This window comes from Triticum aestivum, chromosome 6A (genome assembly GCF_018294505.1).
Source record: "Triticum aestivum cultivar Chinese Spring chromosome 6A, IWGSC CS RefSeq v2.1, whole genome shotgun sequence".
Taxonomy (NCBI): Eukaryota; Viridiplantae; Streptophyta; class Magnoliopsida; order Poales; family Poaceae; genus Triticum; species Triticum aestivum.
In genome coordinates this window covers 612,643,568-612,663,543 of record NC_057809.1, presented here as the reverse complement: position 1 = coordinate 612,663,543, position 19,976 = coordinate 612,643,568, and positions in this window count along the sequence as shown.

The following is a 19,976-nucleotide window of genomic DNA, read 5'->3' as shown; positions in this document are numbered from 1 at the left end:
GCTTCCAGGTGTAGAGAGGCTGTCGTACCTCCGCTGCTCATCTATTTCCTCGAGAAGGCCTCTGCCCTAACGGCAGACGCAAACCGCTATCTGCAACTGGCCCGGCATTGAAAAGGCCTCCTGGGCTGGGCCAGTATCTTCCTATGGGCCAGTCTGCTTGACTCACTAGTTTTCACCCTCAAATTCACTCCAATGTCTCCATAACCCCCCAAAGTCAATTTTGGTCTGATTTAGACCCTAAAAATGTCAATACCGTTTTAATCTAGCCCTGGGTGGTTTAGTGTCACATCAAGAGTGGTTTTGCCTCTAGTTTTGTGATTAGGCACTGATTTGTCGTTGACTTGGCGTGCTTATGTGGCAGTAGGTCGCTGAAAATAAGTGGTCAGCTATTCGTCTTCGTAGTGCAGAGAGGAAATCGGAAGGACTGCAGCGCCACCGTCCACACCAACTGCAATTGTGTCGCCATCCTTGCCGTCGTTGGCCACCGTCTGTCTCGCTGGATCTCGCCTTGGCATGGGATAGAGGAAACACGCAGTCCCTCGTATTCAGAGGCTAGAGCTACGCCGCTGTCGACCGTCGGGAATCCGTCTCCGTCGGAATCAAGCGATGGCTTCGCGTATGTTTCCTGGAGATGGGATCAGATAATGTTGGTGTCAAGGGCGAAGGCCTGATCCCATCATGTGTTCGATATTAAAAGTTGCTAATTTGCAGATGATCGGCCTGTTGTTTTCCTGGGAAAATAGGTTAATTTGCACTGCCCTTGTAGTGATTGTCTTGCTAGAAACAGAGCATAATGTTTTTGACCGAATTTGGTTGCTAACTTTGAATTTTGATGCATTTGGACTGAATTCTGACTGCAGTTTTAGTAGTGCAATATAAGTACTCTGAATTTTGACTGCATTTGCACTGAACTTTTACTGTAGTTTTAGTATTACAGTATAACTAGTCTGAACTTGGACTGAATTCAGAGTACTACTGATGCCTGTTTTTTTTTCGAAAAGGGAGTCTCCCCGGCCTCTGCATCAGAACGATGCATACGGCCATCTTATTAATCAAATAACAAAAAGTGCCAACAAGGTTCCATAGTCTCCAGCCAAACAAAAAGAAAACGATAAATGCAGCTCACACAGAGCTACGGACGGCTAGATACACAAGCTAGCCCGAAAAAGATGCTACAACCGGCTGGCTAACAATAGATAGGGAAACTAATTGCCTATCCTATTACATGACCGCCATCCAAACCGGTTGAAGATATCCCGAGCTACCATCTCCCAACGGATAGATCCAGTAACCAAATGCTCCCTGGCCTCCATTGGAGTGAGTAGTGACCACGAACGGATCAGTGTTGTAGCTCGGAAAATAACCTGCAAAAAATGAATCCGTGATGTTCTGTTAAAAACCAAATCATTTCTGCAATTCCAGATAGTTCATAACAAAGCGCAAACTCCAACCCGAATATGTCTTGCTAATTCAGGCCCAATCCCATTAAGCCATGTCCCAAATAAAGCATTGACCGAAGTCGGTGGAGTAATATTAAAAGCAATATGGACCGTCCGCCAAAGAACTTTGGCCAACGGGCAATCAAAGAATAAATGCTTAATTGTCTCATCCCGATCACAGAAACTACACCTAGTAGGTCCTGTCCAATTGCGTTTAATCAAGTTGTCCTTTGTTAAAATAACTTGTTTATGGACAAACCACATAAACACTTTAATTTTTAAAGGAACTTTGACCGCCCAAACATACTTGAAAGTTGGATTAGCATTCGAATTAATAACATCAATATACATTGATTTAACTGTAAATATTCCAGAACTAGTCAACTTCCAACGCAATATATCGGGTTGGTGAGAAAGTTGAACCTCCATCAGTCTCCTAACTAGATGGAGCCATTCTTCCCAACGATTGCCCGCTAGCGACCGTCGAAACTGAATATTAAGGGGGACAGATTGGAATACCGTTGCCACGAACACCTCACGTCGTTGAGCAATCCGATATAAAGACGGATATTGAATGGCTAAAGGTGATTCACCAAGCCAAGTATCCCCCCAGAAACGTGTACTTGTACCGTTTCCAATAACAAATCTCGTCCTATTGAACATAGATTGTTTGACTTTCATTAGTCCTTTCCAGAAAGGCGAATCAGTCGGCCTAACTGTGACCTGGGACAATGTTTTAGTTTGGAGGTACTTGTTGCGGAGGATCTGCGCCCACATGGCCTCAGTCCCGGAAGACAGCTTCCACAACCACTTACTAAGAAGACATCTGTTCTTAACTTCAAGATTTTCAATACCAAGACCCCCTTGGTCTTTCGGTCTACAGATGATGTCCCATTTAGCAAGCCGGTATTTTATTTTAAGTTCATCACCCTGCCAAAAGAAACGCGACCGATAGAAGTCCAGTCGTTTCCTAACACCAACTGGGATCTCAAAGAAAGATAAGAGAAACATAGGCATACTCGTGAGCACCGAATTAATCAATATCAAACGGCCTCCGTATGACATGAGCTTACCCTTCCAACAGCTCAGTTTTTTCTCAAATCGATCCTCGATACACTTCCATTCTCTGTTTGTTAGCCTACGATGGTGAATCGGAATACCAAGGTAAGAGAAGGGTAAACTCCCCAACTCGCACCCAAACAATTGCCTATAAGACTCCAGGTCGTCTTTGGCTCTACCTGTTGGAAATATGCCCTAGAGGCAATAATAAATTGATTATTATTATATTTCCTTGTTCATGATAATCGTTTATTATCCATGCTAGAATTGTATTGATAGGAAACTCAGATACATGTGTGGATACATAGACAACACCATGTCCCTAGTACGCCTCTAGATGACTAGCTCGTTGATCAATAGATGGTTATGGTTTCCTGACCATGGACATTGGATGTCGTTGATAACGGGATCACAACATTAGGAGAATGATGTGATGGACAAGACCCAATCCTAAGCCTAGCACAAAGATCGTGTAGTTCGTATGCTAAAGCTTTTCTAATGTCAAGTATCATTTCCTTAGACCATGAGATTGTGCAACTCCCGGATACCGTAGGAGTGCTTTGGGTGTGCCAAACGTCACAACGTAACTGGGTGGCTATAAAGGTACACTACGGGTATCTCTGAAAGTGTCTGTTGGGTTGGCACGAATCGAGACTGGAATTTGTCACTCCGTATGACGGAGAGGTATCTCTGGGCCCACTCGGTAGGACATCATCATAATGTGCACAATGTGACCAAGGAGTTAATCACGGGATGATGTGTTACGGAACGAGTAAAGAGACTTGCCGGTAACGAGATTGAACAAGGTATCGGGATACCGACGATCGTATCTCGGGCAAATATCGTACCGATAGACAAAGGGAATTGTATACGGGATTGATTAAGTCCTTGACATCGTGGTTCATCCGATGAGATCATCGTGGAACATGTGGGAGCCAACATGGGTATCCAGATCCCGCTGTTGGTTATTGACCGAAGAACGTCTCGGTCATGTCTGCATGTCTCCCGAACCCGTAGGGTCTACACACTTAAGGTTCGATGACGCTAGGGTTATAAAGGAAGCTTGTATGTGGTTACCAAATGTTGTTCGGAGTCCCGGATGAGATCCCGGACATCATGAGGAGTTCTGGAATGGTCCGGAGGTAAAGATTTATATATAGGAAGTCCTATTTCGGTCATCGGGACAAGTTTCGGGGTTATCGGTATTGTACCGGGACCACCGGAAGGGTCCCGGGGGTCCACCGGGTGGGGCCACCTGCCCCGGGGGGCCACATGGGCTGTAGAGGTGTGCACCTTGGCCTATATGGGCCAAGGGCACCAGCCCCAAGAGGCCCATGCGCCAAGAGATAAGGAAAGGAAGAGTCCTAAAAGGGGAAGGCACCTCCTAGGTGCCTTGGGGAGGAGGGACTCCTCCCTAGCCGCACCCTTCCTTGGAGGAAGGGCCAAGGCTGCGCCCCCCCTCTCCCTTGCCCCTATATATATGTGGGGGGTGGGAGGGCAGACATACCAATGTTCTGGCGCAGCCCTCCCCCTCTCCCAAGTCCTTCTCCTCTCCCGTGGTGCTTAGGCGAAGCCCTGCAGGATTGCCACGCTCCTCCACCACCACCATGCCGTTGTGATGCTGCTGGATGGAGTCTTCCTCAACCTCTCCCTCTCTCCTTGCTGGATCAAGGCATGGGAGACGTCACCGGGCTGTACGTGTGTTGAACGCGGAGGTGTCGTCCGTTCGGCACTAGGATCATCGGTGATTTGGATCACGACGAGTACGACTCCATCAACCCCGTTCACTTGAACGCTTCCGCTTAGCGATCTACAAGGGTATGTAGATGCACTCTCCTTCCCCTCATTGCTGGTTTCTCCATAGATAGATCTTGGTGATACGTAGGAAAATTTTAAATTTATGCTACATTCCCCAACAGTGGCATCATGAGCTAGGTCTATTGCGTAGATTCTATGCACGAGTAGAACACAAAGTAGTTGTGGGCGTTGATTTTGTTCAATATGCTTGCCGTTACTAGTCTTATCTTGATTCGGCGGCATTGTGGGATGAAGCGGCCCGAACCAACCTTACACGTACGCTTACGTGAGACCGGTTCCACCGACAAACATGCACTAGTTGCATAAGGTGGCTGGCGGGTGTCTGTCTCTCCCACTTTAGTCGGATCGGATTCGATGAAAAGGGTCCTTATGAAGGGTAAATAGCAATTGGCATATCACGTTGTGGTCTTTGCGTAGGTAAGAAACGTTCTTGCTAGAAACCCATAGCAGCCACGTAAAACATGCAAACAACAATTAGAGGACGTCTAACTTGTTTTTGCAGGGTATGCTATGTGATGTGATATGGCCAAAAGGATGTGATGAATGATATATGTGATGTATGAGATTGATCATGTTCTTGTAATAGGAATCACGACTTGCATGTCGATGAGTATGAGAACCGGCAGGAGCCATAGGAGTTGTCTTTATTTATTTATGACCTGCGTGTCAACATAAACGTCATGTAATTACTTTACTTTATTGCTAACCGTTAGCTATAGTAGTAGAAGTAATAGTTGGCAAGACAACTTCATAAAGACACGATGATGGAGATCATGATGATGGAGATCATGGTGTCATGCCGGTGACAAGATGATCATGGAGCCCCAAGATGGAGATCAAAGGAGCTATATGATATTGGCCATATCATGTCACTATTATTTGATTGCATGTGATGTTTATCATGTTTATACATCTTATTTTCTTAGAACAACGGTAGTAAATAAGATGATCCCTCATTAAAATTTCAAGAAAGTGTTCCCCCTAACTGTGCACCGTTGCGACAGTTCGTTGTTTCGAAGCACCACGTGATGATCGGGTGTTAGATCCTAACGTTCACATACAACGGGTGTAAGACAGATTTACACACACGAAACACTTAGGTTGACTTGACGAGCCTAGCATTTGTACAGACGTGACCTCGGAACATAGAAGACTGAAAGGTCGAGCATGAGTCGTATGGTAGATACGATCAGCATGAAGATGTTCACCGATGTTTACTAGTCCGTCTCACGTGATGATCGGACACGGCCTAGTTGACTCGGATCATGTAATCACTTAGATGACTAGAGGGATGTCTATCTGAGTGGGAGTTCATAAGATGAACTTAATTATCCTGAACATAGTCAAAAAGGTTTTTGCAAATTATGTCGTAGCTCGCGCTTCAGTTCTACTGTTTAGATATGTTCCTAGAGAAAATTTAGTTGAAAGTTGATAGTAGCAATTATGCGGACTAGGTCCGTAAACTGAGGATTGTCCTCATTGCTTCATAGAAGGCTTATGTCCTTAATGCACCGCTCAGTGTGCTGAATCTCAAACGTCGTCTGTGGATGTTGCGAACATCTGACATACACATTTTTGATAACTACGTGATAGTTCAGTTAAACGGTTTAGAGTTGAGGCACCGAAGACGTTTTGAAACGTCGCGAAACATATGAGATGTTTCGAGGGCTGAAATTAGGATTTCAGGCTCGTGCCCACGTCAAGAGGTATAAGACCTCCGGCGATTTTCTTAGCCTGCAAACTTAGGAGAAAAGCTCAATTGTTGAGCTTGTGCTCAGATTGTCTGAGTACAACAATCATTTGAATCGAGTGGGAGTTGATCTTCCAGATGAGATAGTGATGTTTTCTCCAAAGTCATTACCACCAAGCTGCTAGAGCTTCGTGATGAACTATAATATATCAGGGACATATATGATGATCCTTGAGATATTCGTGATGTTTGACACCAAAGTAGAAATCAAGAAGGAGCATCAATTGTTGATGGTTGGTGAAACCACTAGTTTCAAGAAGGGCAAGGGCAAGAAGGGATACTTCATGAAACGGCAATCAGCTGCTGCTCTAGTGAAGAGACCCAAGGTTGAACCCAAACCCGAGACTAAGTGCTTCTGTAATAAGGGGAACAGCCACTGGAGCAGAATTACCCTAGATACTTGGTAGATGAGAAGGCTGGCAAGGTCGATAGAAGTATATTGGATATACATTGTGTTGATGCGTACTTTACTAGTACTCCTAGTAGCACTAGGGTATTAGATACCAGTTCGGTTGCTAAGTGTTAGTAACTCAAAATAAAAGCTACGGAATAAACGGAGACTAGCTAAAGGTGAGCTGACGATATGTGTTGGAAGTGTTTCCAATGTTGATATGATCAAGCATCGCACGCTCCCTCTGCCATCGAGATTGGTGTTAAACCTAAATAATTTTTATTTGGTGTTTGCGTTGAGCATAGATGTGATTGGATTATGTCTATCGCAATACGATTATTCATTTAAGGAGAATAACGGTTACTCTGTTTATTTGAATAATACCTTCAATAGTCTTGCACCTAAAATGAATGGTTCATTGAATCTCGATCGTAGTGATACACATGTTCATGCCAAAAGATATAAGATAGTAATGATAGTACCACCTACTTGTGGCACTGCCACGTAAGTCATATCGGTATAAAACGCATGAAGAAGCTCTATGTTGATGGATCTTTGGGCTCGCTCGTTTTTGAAAAGTTTAAGACATGCGAACCATGTCTATTGGTGTATATGCATGAAGAAACTCCATGCAAATGGACCGTTTGGACTCACTTAATTTTGAATCACTTGAGACATGCAAATCATACCACATGGGCAAGATGACTGAAAGCTTCTTTTTCAGTAAAATGGAACTAGAAAGCAACTTGTTGGAAGTAATACATTTTGATGTGTGCAGTCCAATGAGTGCTGAGGCGTGTAGTGGATATCGTTATGTTCTTACTTCACAGATGATTTGAGTAGATGTTGAGTATATTTACTTGATGAATCACGAGTCTGAATTATTGAAAGGTTCAAGTAATTTCAGGGTGAAGTTGAAAGATCGTCGTGACAAGAGGATAAAAGATCTATGATATGATCATAGAGATAAATATCTGAATTACGAGTTTGGCACAGAATTAAGACATTGTGGAAATTGTTTCACAACTAATACAGCCTGGAACACCATAGTGTGATGGTGTGTCCGAACATCATAACCGCACCCTATTGGATATGATGCATACCATGATGTCTCTTATCGAATTACCACAATAGTTTATGGGTTAGGCATTAGAGACAACCACATTCACTTTAAAAGGGCACCACGTAGTTCCGATGAGATGACACCGTATGAACTATGGTTTAGGGAAACCTGAGCTGTCATTTCTTAAAAGTTTGGGGCTGCGACGCTTATGTGAAAAAGTTTCAGGCTGATAAGCTCGAACCCAAAAGCGGATAAATGCATCTTCATAGGACACCCAAAACAGTTGGGTATACCTCCTGTCTCAGATCCGAAAGCAATAAGGGATTGTTTCTAGAATCGGGTCCTTTCTCGAGGAAAAGTTTCTCTCGAAAGAATTGAGTGGGAGGGTGGTGGAGACTTGATGAGGTTATTGAACCGTCTCTTCAACTAGTGTGTGGCAAGGCACAGGAAGTTGTTCCTGTGGCACCTACACCAATTGAAGTGGAAGCTTATGATAGTTATCATGAAACTTCAGATCAAGTCACTACCAAACCCCGTAGGATGACAAGGATGCGTACTACTTCAGAGTGGTACGTGATCCTGTCTTGAAAGTCATGTTGCTAGACAACAATGAACCTACGAGCTATGGAGAAGCGATGGTGGGCCCAGATTCCGATAAATGGCTCGAGGCCATAAAATCCGAGAGAGGATCCATGTATGAAAACAAAGTGTAGACTTTGGCGGAACAGCTCGATGGTCGTAAGACTGTTGAGTACGGATGGATTTTAAAAGGAAGACGGACAATGATGGTAAGTGTCACCATTAAGAAAGCTCGACTTGTCGTTAAGAAGTTTCCCGACAAGTTCAAGGAGTTGACTACGGTGAGACTTTCTCACTCGTAGCGATGCTAAGAGTCTTTTGGAATTATATTAGCAATTACTGCATCATTTATGAAATCTTGCAGATAGGATGTCAAAACATTGTTTCCTCGACGATTTTTGAGGAAAGGTTGTATGTGATACGACCGGAAGGTTTTGTCAATCCTGAAATATGCTAATAAGTATGCAAAGCTCCAGCAATCCTTCTAAGGACTGGAGTAAGCATCTCGGAGTTGGAATGTATGCTTTGATGAGATGATCAAAGATTTTGGTGTATACAAAGTTTATGAGAAACTTGTATTTCCAAAGAAGTGAGTGGGAGCACTATAGAATTTCTGATGAGTATATGTTGTTGACATATTGTTGATCAGAAATGACGTAGAATTTCTGGAAAGCATATAGGATTATTTGGAAAGTGTTTTTCAATGGAAAGCCTGGATTAAGCTACTTGAACATTGAGTATCAAGATCTATAAGGATAGATCAAAACGCTTAATGGTACTTTCAAATGAGCACATTCCTTGACATGATCTTGAAGGTGTTCAAGATGGATCAGTCAAAGAAGGAGTTCTTGCCTGAGTTGTAAGGTATGAAGTTAAGACTTAAAGCTCGACCACGGCAGAATAGAGAGAAAGGACGAAGGTCGTCCCCTATGCTTAAGACATAGGCTCTACAGTATGCTACGCTGTGTACCGCACCTGAAGTGTGCCTTGCCATAAGTCAGTCAAGGGGTACAAGAGTGATCCAAGAATGGATCACAGGACAGCGGTCAAAGTTATCCTTAGTAACTAGTGTACTAAGGAATTTTCTCGTTTATGGAGGTGGTAAAAGAGTTCGTCGTCAAGGGTTACGCCGATGCAAACTTTGACACTAATCCAGATTATTCTGAGTAGTAAACTGGATTCATATAGTAGAACAGTTATTTGGAATAGCTCCAAATGTAGCGTAGTAGTAGCGTCTACAAGATGACATAGAAATTTGTGAAGTACATACGGATCTGAATGTTGCAGACCCGTTGACTAAAAACCTCTCTCACAAGCAACATGATCAAACCTAGAACTCATTGAGTGTTAATCACATAGTAATGTGAACTAGACTACTGACTCTAGTAAACTCTTGGGTGTTAGTCACATGGCGATGTGACATGTGAGTGTTAATCACATGGCGATGTGAACTAGATTATTGACTCTAGTGCAAGTGGGAGACTGTTGGAAATATGCCCTAGAGGCAATAATAAATTTATTATTATTATATTTCCTTGTTCATGATAATCGTTTATTATCCATGCTAGAATTGTATTGATAGGAAACTCAGATACATGTGTGGATACATAGACAGCACCATGTCCCTAGTAAGCCTCTAGATGACTAGCTCGTTGATCAATAGATGGTTACGGTTTCCTGACCATGGACATTGGATGTCGTTGATAACGGGATCACATCATTAGGAGAATGATGTGATGGACAAGACCCAATCCTAAGCCTAGCACAAAGATCGTGTAGTTCGTATGCTAAAGCTTTTCTAATGTCAAGTATCATTTCCTTAGACCATGAGATTGTGCAACTCCTGGATACCGTAGGAGTGCTTTGGGTGTGCCAAACGTCACAACGTAACTGGGTGGCTATAAAGGTACACTACGGGTATCTCTGAAAGTGTCTGTTGGGTTGGCACGAATCGAGACTGGGATTTGTCACTCCGTGTGACGGAGAGGTATCTCTGGGCCCACTCGGTAGGACATCATCATAATGTGCACAATGTGACCAAGGAGTTGATCACGGGATGATGTGTTACGGAACGAGTAAAGAGACTTGCCAGTAACGAGATTGAACAAGGTATCGGGATACCGACGATCGTATCTCGGGCAAGTATAGTACCGATAGACAAAGGGAATTGTATACGGGATCGATTAAGTCCTTGACATCGTGGTTCATCTGATGAGATCATCGTGGAACATGTGGGAGCCAACATGGGTATCCAGATCCTGCTGTTGGTTATTGACTAGAGAACGTCTCGGTCATGTCTGCATGTCTCCCGAACCCGTAGGGTCTACACACTTAAGGTTCGATGACGCTAGGGTTATAAAGGAAGCTTGTATGTGGTTACCTAATGTTGTTCGGAGTCCCGGATGAGATACCGGACGTCACGAGGAGTTCCAGAATGGTCCGGAGGTAAAGATTTATATATAGGAAGTCCTATTTCGGCCATCGGGACAAGTTTTGGGGTTATCGGTATTGTACCGGGACCACCGGAAGGGTCCCGGGGGTCCACCGGGTGGCGCCACCTGCCCCGGGGGGCCACATGGGCTGTAGGGGTGTGCACCTTGGCCTATATGGTCCAAGGGCACCAGCCCCAAGAGGCCCATGCGCCAAGAGATAAGGAAAGGAAGAGTCCTAAAAGGGGAAGGCACCTCCTAGGTGCCTTGGGGAGGAGGGACTCCTCCCTAGCCGCACCCTTCCTTGGAGGAAGGGCCAAGGCTGCGCCCCCCCTCTCCCTTGCCCCTATATATATGTGGGGGGTGGGAGGGCAGCCATACCAATGTTCTGGCGCAGCCCTCCCCCTCTCCCAAGTCCTTCTCCTCTCCCATGGTGCTTAGGCGAAGCCCTGCAGGATTGCCACGCTCCTCCACCACCACCATGCCGTTGTGATGCTGCTGGATGGAGTCTTCCTCAACCTCTTCCTCTCTCCTTGCTGGATCAAGGCATGGGAGACGTCACCGGGCTGTACGTGTGTTGAACACGGAGGTGCCGTCCGTTCGGCACTAGGATCATCGGTGATTTGGATCACGACGAGTACGACTCCATCAACCCCGTTCACTTGAACGCTTCTGCTTAGCGATCTACAAGGGTATGTAGATGCACTCTCCTTCCCCTCGTTGCTGGTTTCTCCATAGATAGATCTTGGTGATATGTAGGAAAATTTTGAATTTATGCTACGTTCCCCAACACTACCAAAGCAGAACAATTCGCTCTTGTGGAAATTAATCTTTAACCCGGTCAATTGTTCTAACAGGCATAACACTAGCTTCATATTTCTCGCCTTGGCCAAATCATGCTCCATAAAGATGATTGTATCATCGGCGTACTGAAGGATGGAAACACCTCCCTCCACAAGATGAGGTACCAACCCACCCACTTGACCATTCTCCTTAGACCTTCCCATCAAAATTGCTAACATATCTACCACAATGTTAAACAACATAGGGGACATCGGATCTCCTTGTCTTAGGCCTTTATGTGTCTGGAAATAATGACCTATGTCGTCATTCACTTTAATTCCCACACTCCCTTTTTGCGTAAATGATTCGACCTGTCGGCGCCAGGCTTCATCAAAACCTTTCATACGCAATGCCTGTTGGAGGAATGGCCACTTAACCTTATCGTATGCTTTTTCGAAATCCACCTTAAAAATTACTCCATCTAATTTTTTGGAATGGATTTCATGGAGCGTTTCATGAAGAACAACCACCCCTTCAAAGATGTTCCTATCCGGCATGAAAGCAGTTTGGGATTGCTGCACCACAGACTGCGCAATCTGTGTGAGCCTATTAGTCCCGACCTTGGTGAAGATTTTGAAACTAACATTGAGGAGGCAAATCGGCCTGAACTGCTCAATCCTCACAGCATCCATTTTCTTCGGGAGCAGAGTGATAGTTCCAAAATTCAAGTGAAACAATTGAAGCTGTCCAGAGAATAAATCATGAAACATAGATAGTAAATCCCCCTTAATAATGTGCCAGCACTTTTTGTAGAACTCAGCCGGCTGTTGGGGAACGTAGTAATTTCAAAAAAAATTCCTACGCACACGCAAGATCATGGTGATGCATAGAAACGAGAGGGGAGAGTGTTGTCTACGTACCCTCGTAGACCGAAGCGGAAGCGTTGACGCAACGTAGAGGGAGTAGTCGTACGTCTTCCCGATCCGACCGATCCAAGCACCGTTACTCCAGCACCTCCGAGTTCTTAGCACACGTACAACTCGATGACGCTCCCCGGGCTCCGATCCAGCAAAGCTTCGGGGATGAGTTCCGTCAGCACAACGGCGTGGTGACGATGATGATGTTCTACCGACGCAGGGCTTCGCCTAAGAACTACAACGATATGACCGAGGTGGGATACGGTGGAAGGGGGCACCGCACACGGCTAAGGAACGATCACGTTGATCAATTGTGTGTCTATGGGGTGCCCCTTGCCTCAGTATGTAAAGGATGGAGGAGGAGGAGGCCGGTCAAGGCTTGGTGCGGCCAGGATGTGGAGTCCTACTAGGATTCCAAGTCCTAGTAGGAGTCCACCAAGAGGGGAGGAAGGGAGAAGGAAGGGAGGAGAAGGAAAGGTGGCCGGCCCCCTTTTCCCTAGTCCAATTCGAACTAGAGGGGAGGGGGGCGCAGCAGCCCCTTGGCCCTTTCTCCTCTTTCCACTAAAGCCCATCAAGGCCCATTGCTTCTCCCGTAACTACCCGGTACTCCGAAAAATACCCGAATCACTCGGAACCTTTCCGATGTCCGAATATAGTCGTCCAATATATCGATCTTTACGTCTCGACCATTTCGAGACTCCTCGTCATGTCCCGATCTCATCCGGGACTCCGAACTCCTTCGGTACATCAAAACTCATAAACTCATAATATAACTGTCATCGAAACCTTAAGCGTGCGGACCCTACGGTTCGAGAACAATGTAGACATGACCGAGACACGTCTCCGGTCAATAACCAATAGCGGGACCTGGATGCACATATTGGCTCCTACATATTCTTCGAAGATCCTTATCGGTCAGACCGCATAACAACATACGTTGTTCCCTTTGTCATCGGTATGTTACTTGCCTGAGATTCGATCGTCGGTATCCAATACCTAGTTCAATCTCGTTACCGGCAAGTCTCTTTACTCGTTCCGTAATACATCATCCCGCAACTAACTCATTAGTTGCAATGCTTGCAGGGCTTAAGTGATGTGCATTACCGAGAGGGCCCAAAGATACCTCTCTGACATTCGAAGTGACAAATCCTAATCTTGAAATACGCCAACCCAACATGTACCTTTGGAGACACCTGTAGAGCTCCTTTATAATCACCCAGTTACGTTGTGATGTTTGGTAGCACACAAAGTGTTCCTCCGGCAAACGGGAGTTGCATAATCTCATAGTCATAGGAACATGTATAAGTCATGAAGAAAGCAATAGCAACATACTAAACGATCGGGTGCTCAGCTAATGGAATGGGTCATGTCAATCAGATCATTCAACTAATGATGTGATCCCGTTAATCAAATAACAACTCTTTGTCCATGGTTAGGAAACATAACCATCTTTGATTAATGAGCTAGTCAAGTAGAGGCATACAGTGACACTCTGTTTGTCTATGTATTCACACATGTATTATGTTTCCGGTTAATACAATTCTAGCATGAATAATAAACATTTATCATGATATAAAGAAATAAATAATAACTTTATTATTGCCTCTAAGGCATATTTCCTTCAGTCCCCCACTTGCACTAGAGTCAATAATCTAGATCACATCACCATGTGAATTAACATCAATAGTTCACATCTTTATGTGATTGGTTCACATCTCCATGTGACTAACACCCAATGGGTTTACTAGATTCAATAATCTAGTTCACATCGCTATGTGATTAAGACCCAAAAAGTGATCATGTTTTGCTTGTGAGAGAAGTTTAGTCAACGGGTCTGCCACATTCAGATCCGCATGTATTTTGCAAATTTCTATGTCAACAATGCTCTGCATGGAGCTACTCTAGCTAATTGCTCCCACTTTCAATATGTATCCAGATTGAGATTTAGAGTCATTTGGATCAGTGTCAAAACTTGCATCGACGTAACCCTTTACGACGAACTTTTGTCACCTCCGTAATCGAGAAACATATCCTTATTCCAGTAAGGATAATTTTGACCGTTGTCCATTGATCTACTCCTAGATCACTATTGTACTCCCTCTCTTAACACAGTGTATGGTATACAATAGATCTGGTACACAGCATGGCATACTTTATAGAACCTATGACTGAGGCATAGGGAATGACTTTCATTCTCTTTCTATCTTCTACCGTGGTCGGGCTTTGAGTCTTACTCAACTTCACACCTTGTAACACAGGCAAGAAACTTTTTCTTTGACTGTTCCATTTTGAACTACTTCAAAATCTTGTCAAGGTATGTACTCATTGAAAAAGCTTATCAAGCATCTTGATCTATCTCTATAGATCTTGATACTCAATATGTAAGCAGCTTCACCGAGGTCTTTCTTTGAAAAACTCATTTCAAACACTCCTTTATGCTTTGCAGAATAATTCTACATTATTTCCGATCAACAATATGTCATTCACATATATTTATCAGAAATGTTGTAGTGCTCCCACTCACTTTCTTGTAAATACAGGCTTCACCGCAAGTCTGTATAAAACTATATGCTTTGATCAACTTATCAAAGCGTATATTCCAACTCCGAGATGCTTGCACCAGTCCATAAATGGATCGCTGGAGCTTGCATATTTTGTTAGCACCTTTAGGATTGACAAAACCATCTTGTTGCATCACATACAACTCTTCTTTAATAAATCCATTAAGGAATGCAGTTTTGTTTATCCATTTGCCAGATTTCATAAAATACGGCAATTTCTAACATGATTCGGACATACTTAAGCATAGATACGAGTGAGAAACTCTCATCGTAGTCAACACCTTGAACTTGTCGAAAACCTTTTGCGACAATTCTAGCTTTGTAGATAGTAACACTACTATCCGTGTCCGTCTTCCTCTTGAAGATCCATTTATTATTAATGGCTTGCCGATCCTCGGGCAAGTCCACCAATGTCCACACTTTGTTCTCATACATGGATCCTATCTCAGATTTCATGGCCTCAAGCCATTTATCGGAATCTGGGCTCATCATCGCTTCCTCATAGTTTGTAGGTTCGTCATGGTCAAGTAACATGACCTCCAGAATAGGATTACCGTACCACTCTGGTGCGGATCTCACTCTGGTTGACCTACAAGGTTTGGTAGTAACTTGATCCAAAGTTACATGATCATCATCATTATCTTCCTCACTAATTGGTCCAGGAGTCATAGGAACAGATTTCTGTGATGAACTACTTTCCAATTATGGAACAGGTACAGTTACCTCATCAAGTTCTACTTTCCTCCCACTCACTTCTTTCGAGAGAAACTCCTTCTCCAGAAAGTTTCCGAATTTAGCAACAAAAGTATTGCCTTCGGATCTGTGATAGAAGGTGTATCCAACATTTTCTTTAGGGTATCCTATGAAGGCGCACCTTTCCGATTTGGGTTTGAGCTTATCAGGATGAAACTTTTTCACATAAGCATCACAACCCCAAACATTAAGAAACGACAACTTTGGTTTTTTGCCAAACCACAGTTCATAAGGCGTCGTCTCAATGGATTTTGATGGTGCCCTATTTAACGTGAATGCAGCTGTCTCTAATGCATAACCCCAAAACGATAGTGGTAGATCGGTAAGATACATCATAGATTGCACTATATCCAATAAAGTACGGTTATGACGTTCGGACACACCATTATGATGTGGTGTTCCAGGTGACGTGAGTAGTGAAACTATTTCACATTGTTTTAACTGAAGACCAAACTCGTTAAAGTAAAGGGTTTATTTTACCCTGAAACGGATATCTTTGTATCTTTTTTGCTTTTTTTATTTCTAACTCATATTTATGAGATAATAAAATATGGCAAAAGCTATACCAAAAATTGGTTCATGTAATAAAGTGCGTATTGGTTTACGTAGGAATGCACGTTTTAGTTTACGGAAGAGTGCACGTAGAATAACAAAAGGGGTTATTTATGTTCAAGCTAGTTTCAACAATACCATTATAACTGTTACAGACCCACAAGGTCGGGTGGTTTTTTGGTCCTCGGCCGGTACTTGTGGATTCAAAAGCTCAAGAAAAGCATCACCCTATGCTGGTCAAAGAACAGCATCAATGTTTTACCTCTGCGATCATATCGTAGAAACTTTTATTTTCTTGTCACGATGATTTTCCACTTCACTCTGAAATTCTTTGAACTGTTCAAATGTTTCAGACTTATGTTTCATCAAGTAGATATCCCAATATCTTCTCAAATCATCCTGTGAAGGTCAGAAAATAATGATACCTGATGTAAGCCTTAATATTCATCGGACCATATACATCAGTATGTATGATTTCCAACAAATCTGTTGCTTGCTTCATTGTTCCGGAGAATGGCGTTTTAGTCATCTTGCCCATAAGGCATGTTTCGCAAGCATCAAGTGATTCATAATCAAGTGATTCCAAAATCCCATCAGCATGGAGTTTCTTCATGCGCTTTACACCAATATGACCTAAACGGCAGTGCCACAAATAAATTGCACTATCATTATTAACTTCGCATCTTTTGGTTTCAATATTATGAATATGTGTATCACTAAGATCGAGATCCAATGAACTATTTTCATTGGGTGTGTAACCATATAAGGTTTTATTCATGTAAATAGAACAACAATTTATTCTTTTACTTAAATGAATAATCGTATTACAATAAACATGATCAAATTATATCCATGCTCAACGCAAACACCAAGTAACACTTATTTAGGTTCAACACTAATCCCGAAAGTATAGGGAGTGTGCGATGATGATCATATCAATCTTGGAACCACTTCCAACGCACATCGTCACTTCACCATTAACTAGTCTCTGTTCATTCTGCAACTCCCGTTTCGAGTTACTACTCTTAGCAACTGAACTAGTATCAAATACTGAGGGGTTGCTATAAACACTAGTAAAGTACACATCAATAACATGTATATCAAATATACTTATGTTCACTTTGCCATCCTTCTTATCCGCCAATCACTTGGGGTAGTTCCGCTTCCAGTGACCAGTCCCTTTGCAGTAGAAGCACTTAGTCTCAGGCTTAGGATCAGACTTGGGCTTCTTCACTTGAGCAGCAACTTGCTTGCCGTTCTTCTTGAAGTTCCCCTTCTTCCCTTTGCCCTTTTCTTGAAACTAGTGGTCTTGTCAACTATCAACACTTGATGTTTTTCTTGATTTCAGCATCACGAAGAGCTTCGGAGTTGTTTCCGTTATCCCTTGCATATTATAGTTCATCACGAAGTTCTACTAACTTGGTGATGGTGACTAGAGAATTCTGTCAATCACTATCTTATCTGGAAGATTAACTCCCACTTGATTCAAGCGATTATAGTACCCAGACAATCTGAGCACATGCTCACTAGTTGACGATTCTCTTCCATCTTTTAGCTATAGAACTTGTTGGAGACTTCATATCTCTCAACTCGGGTATTTGCTTGAAATATTAACTTCAACTCCTAGAACATCTCATATGGTCCATGACGTTCAAAACGTCTTTGAAGTCCCGATTCTAAGCCGTTAAGCATGGTGCACTAAACTATCAAGTAGTCATCATATTGAGCTAGCCAAACGTTCATAACGTCTGCATCTGCTCCTGCAATAGGTCTGTCACCTAGCGGTGCATCAAGGACATAATTTTTCTGTGCAGCAATGAGGATAAACCTCATATCACGGATCCAATCCGCATCATTTCTACTAACATCTTTCAACATAGTTTTTCTCTAGGAACATATCAAAAATAAACATATGAAAGCAACAACGCGAGCTATTGATCTACAACATAGATATGCTAATACTACCAGGACTAAGTTCATGATAAATTTAAGTTCAATTAATCATATTACTTAAGAACTCCCACTTAGATAGACATCCCTCTAATCCTCTAAGTGATCACGTGATCCAAATCAACTAAACCATAACCGATCATCACGTGAAATGGATTAGTTTTCAATGGCGAACATCATTATGTTGATCATATCTACTATATGATTCACGCTCGACCTTTCGGTCTCCGTGTTCCGAGGCCATATCTGCATATGCTAGGCTCGTCAAGTTTAACCTGAGTATTCTGCGTGTGCAAAACTGGCTTGCACCCGTTGTAGATGGACGTAGAGCTTATCACACCCGATCATCACGTGGTGTCTGGGCAAGACGAACTTTGGCAACAGTGCATACTCAGGGAGAACACTTCTTGATAATTTAGTGAGAGATCATCTTATAATGCTACCGTCAATCAAAGCAAGATAAGATGCATAAAAGATAAACATCACATGCAATCAATATAAGTGATATGATATGGCCATCATCATCTTGTGCTTGTGATCACCATCTCCGAAGCACCGTCATGATCACCATCGTCACCGGCGCGACACCTTGATCTCCATTGTAGCATCGTTGTCGTCTCACCAATCTTATGCTTCCACGACTATCGCTACCGCTTAGTGATAAAGTAAAGTATTACAGCGCGATTGCATTGCATACAATAAAGCGACAACCATGTGGCTCCTGCCAGTTGCCGATAACTTGGTTACAAAACATGATCATCTCATACAATAAAATTTAGCATCATGTCTTGACCATATCACATCACAACATGCCCTGCAAAAACAAGTTAGACGTCCTCTACTTTGTTGTTACATGTTTTACGTGGCTGCTACGGGCTTAAGCAAGAACCAATCTTACCTACGCATCAAAACCACAACGATAGTTTGTCAAGTTGATGCCGTTTTAACCTTCGCAAGGACCGGGCGTAGCCAAACTTGGTTCAACTAAAGTTGGAGAAACAGTCACCCGCAAGCCACCTTTGTGCAAAGCACGTCGGGAGAACCGGTCTCGCGTAAGCGTACGCGTATGTCGGTCCGGGCCGCTTCATCCAACAATACCGCCGAAACAAAGTATGACATGGTGGTAGGCAGTATGACTTATATCGCCCACAACTCACTTGTGTTCTACTCGTGCATATAACATCAAACCATAAAACATAGGCTCAGATGCCATTGTTGAGGAACGTAGTAATTTCAAAAAATTTCCTACGCACACGCAAGATCATGGTGATGCATAGCAATGAGAGGGGAGAGTGTTGTCTACATACCCTCGTAGACCGAAGCGGAAGCATTGACGCAACGTAGAGGAAATAGTCGTACGTCTTCCTGATCCGACCGATCCAAGCACCGTTACTCCGGCACCTCCGAGTTCTTAGCACACGTACAGCTCGATGACGCTCCCCGGGCTCCGATCCAGCAAAGCTTCGGGGATGAGTTCCGTCAGCACAACGGCGTGGTGACGATGATGATGTTCTACCGACGCAGGGCTTCGCCTAAGCACTACAACGATATGACCGAGGTGGAATATGGTGGAAGGGGGCACCGCACACGGCTAAGGAACGATCACGTTGACCAATTGTGTGTCTATGGGGTGCCCCTTGCCTCAGTATATAAAGGATGGAGGAGGAGGAGGCCGGCCAAGGCTTGGTGCGGCCAGGATGTGGAGTCCTACTAGGATTCCAAGTCCTAGTAGGAGTCCACCAAGAGGGGAGGAAGGGAGAAGGAAGTGGAGGAGAAGGAAAGGTGGCCGGCCCCCTTTTCCCTAGTCCAATTCGGACTAGAGGGGAGGGGGGCGCAGCAGCCCCTTGGCCCTTTCTCATCTTTCCACTAAAGCCCATCAAGGCCCATTGCTTCTCCCGTAACTACCCGGTACTCCGAAAAATACCCGAATCA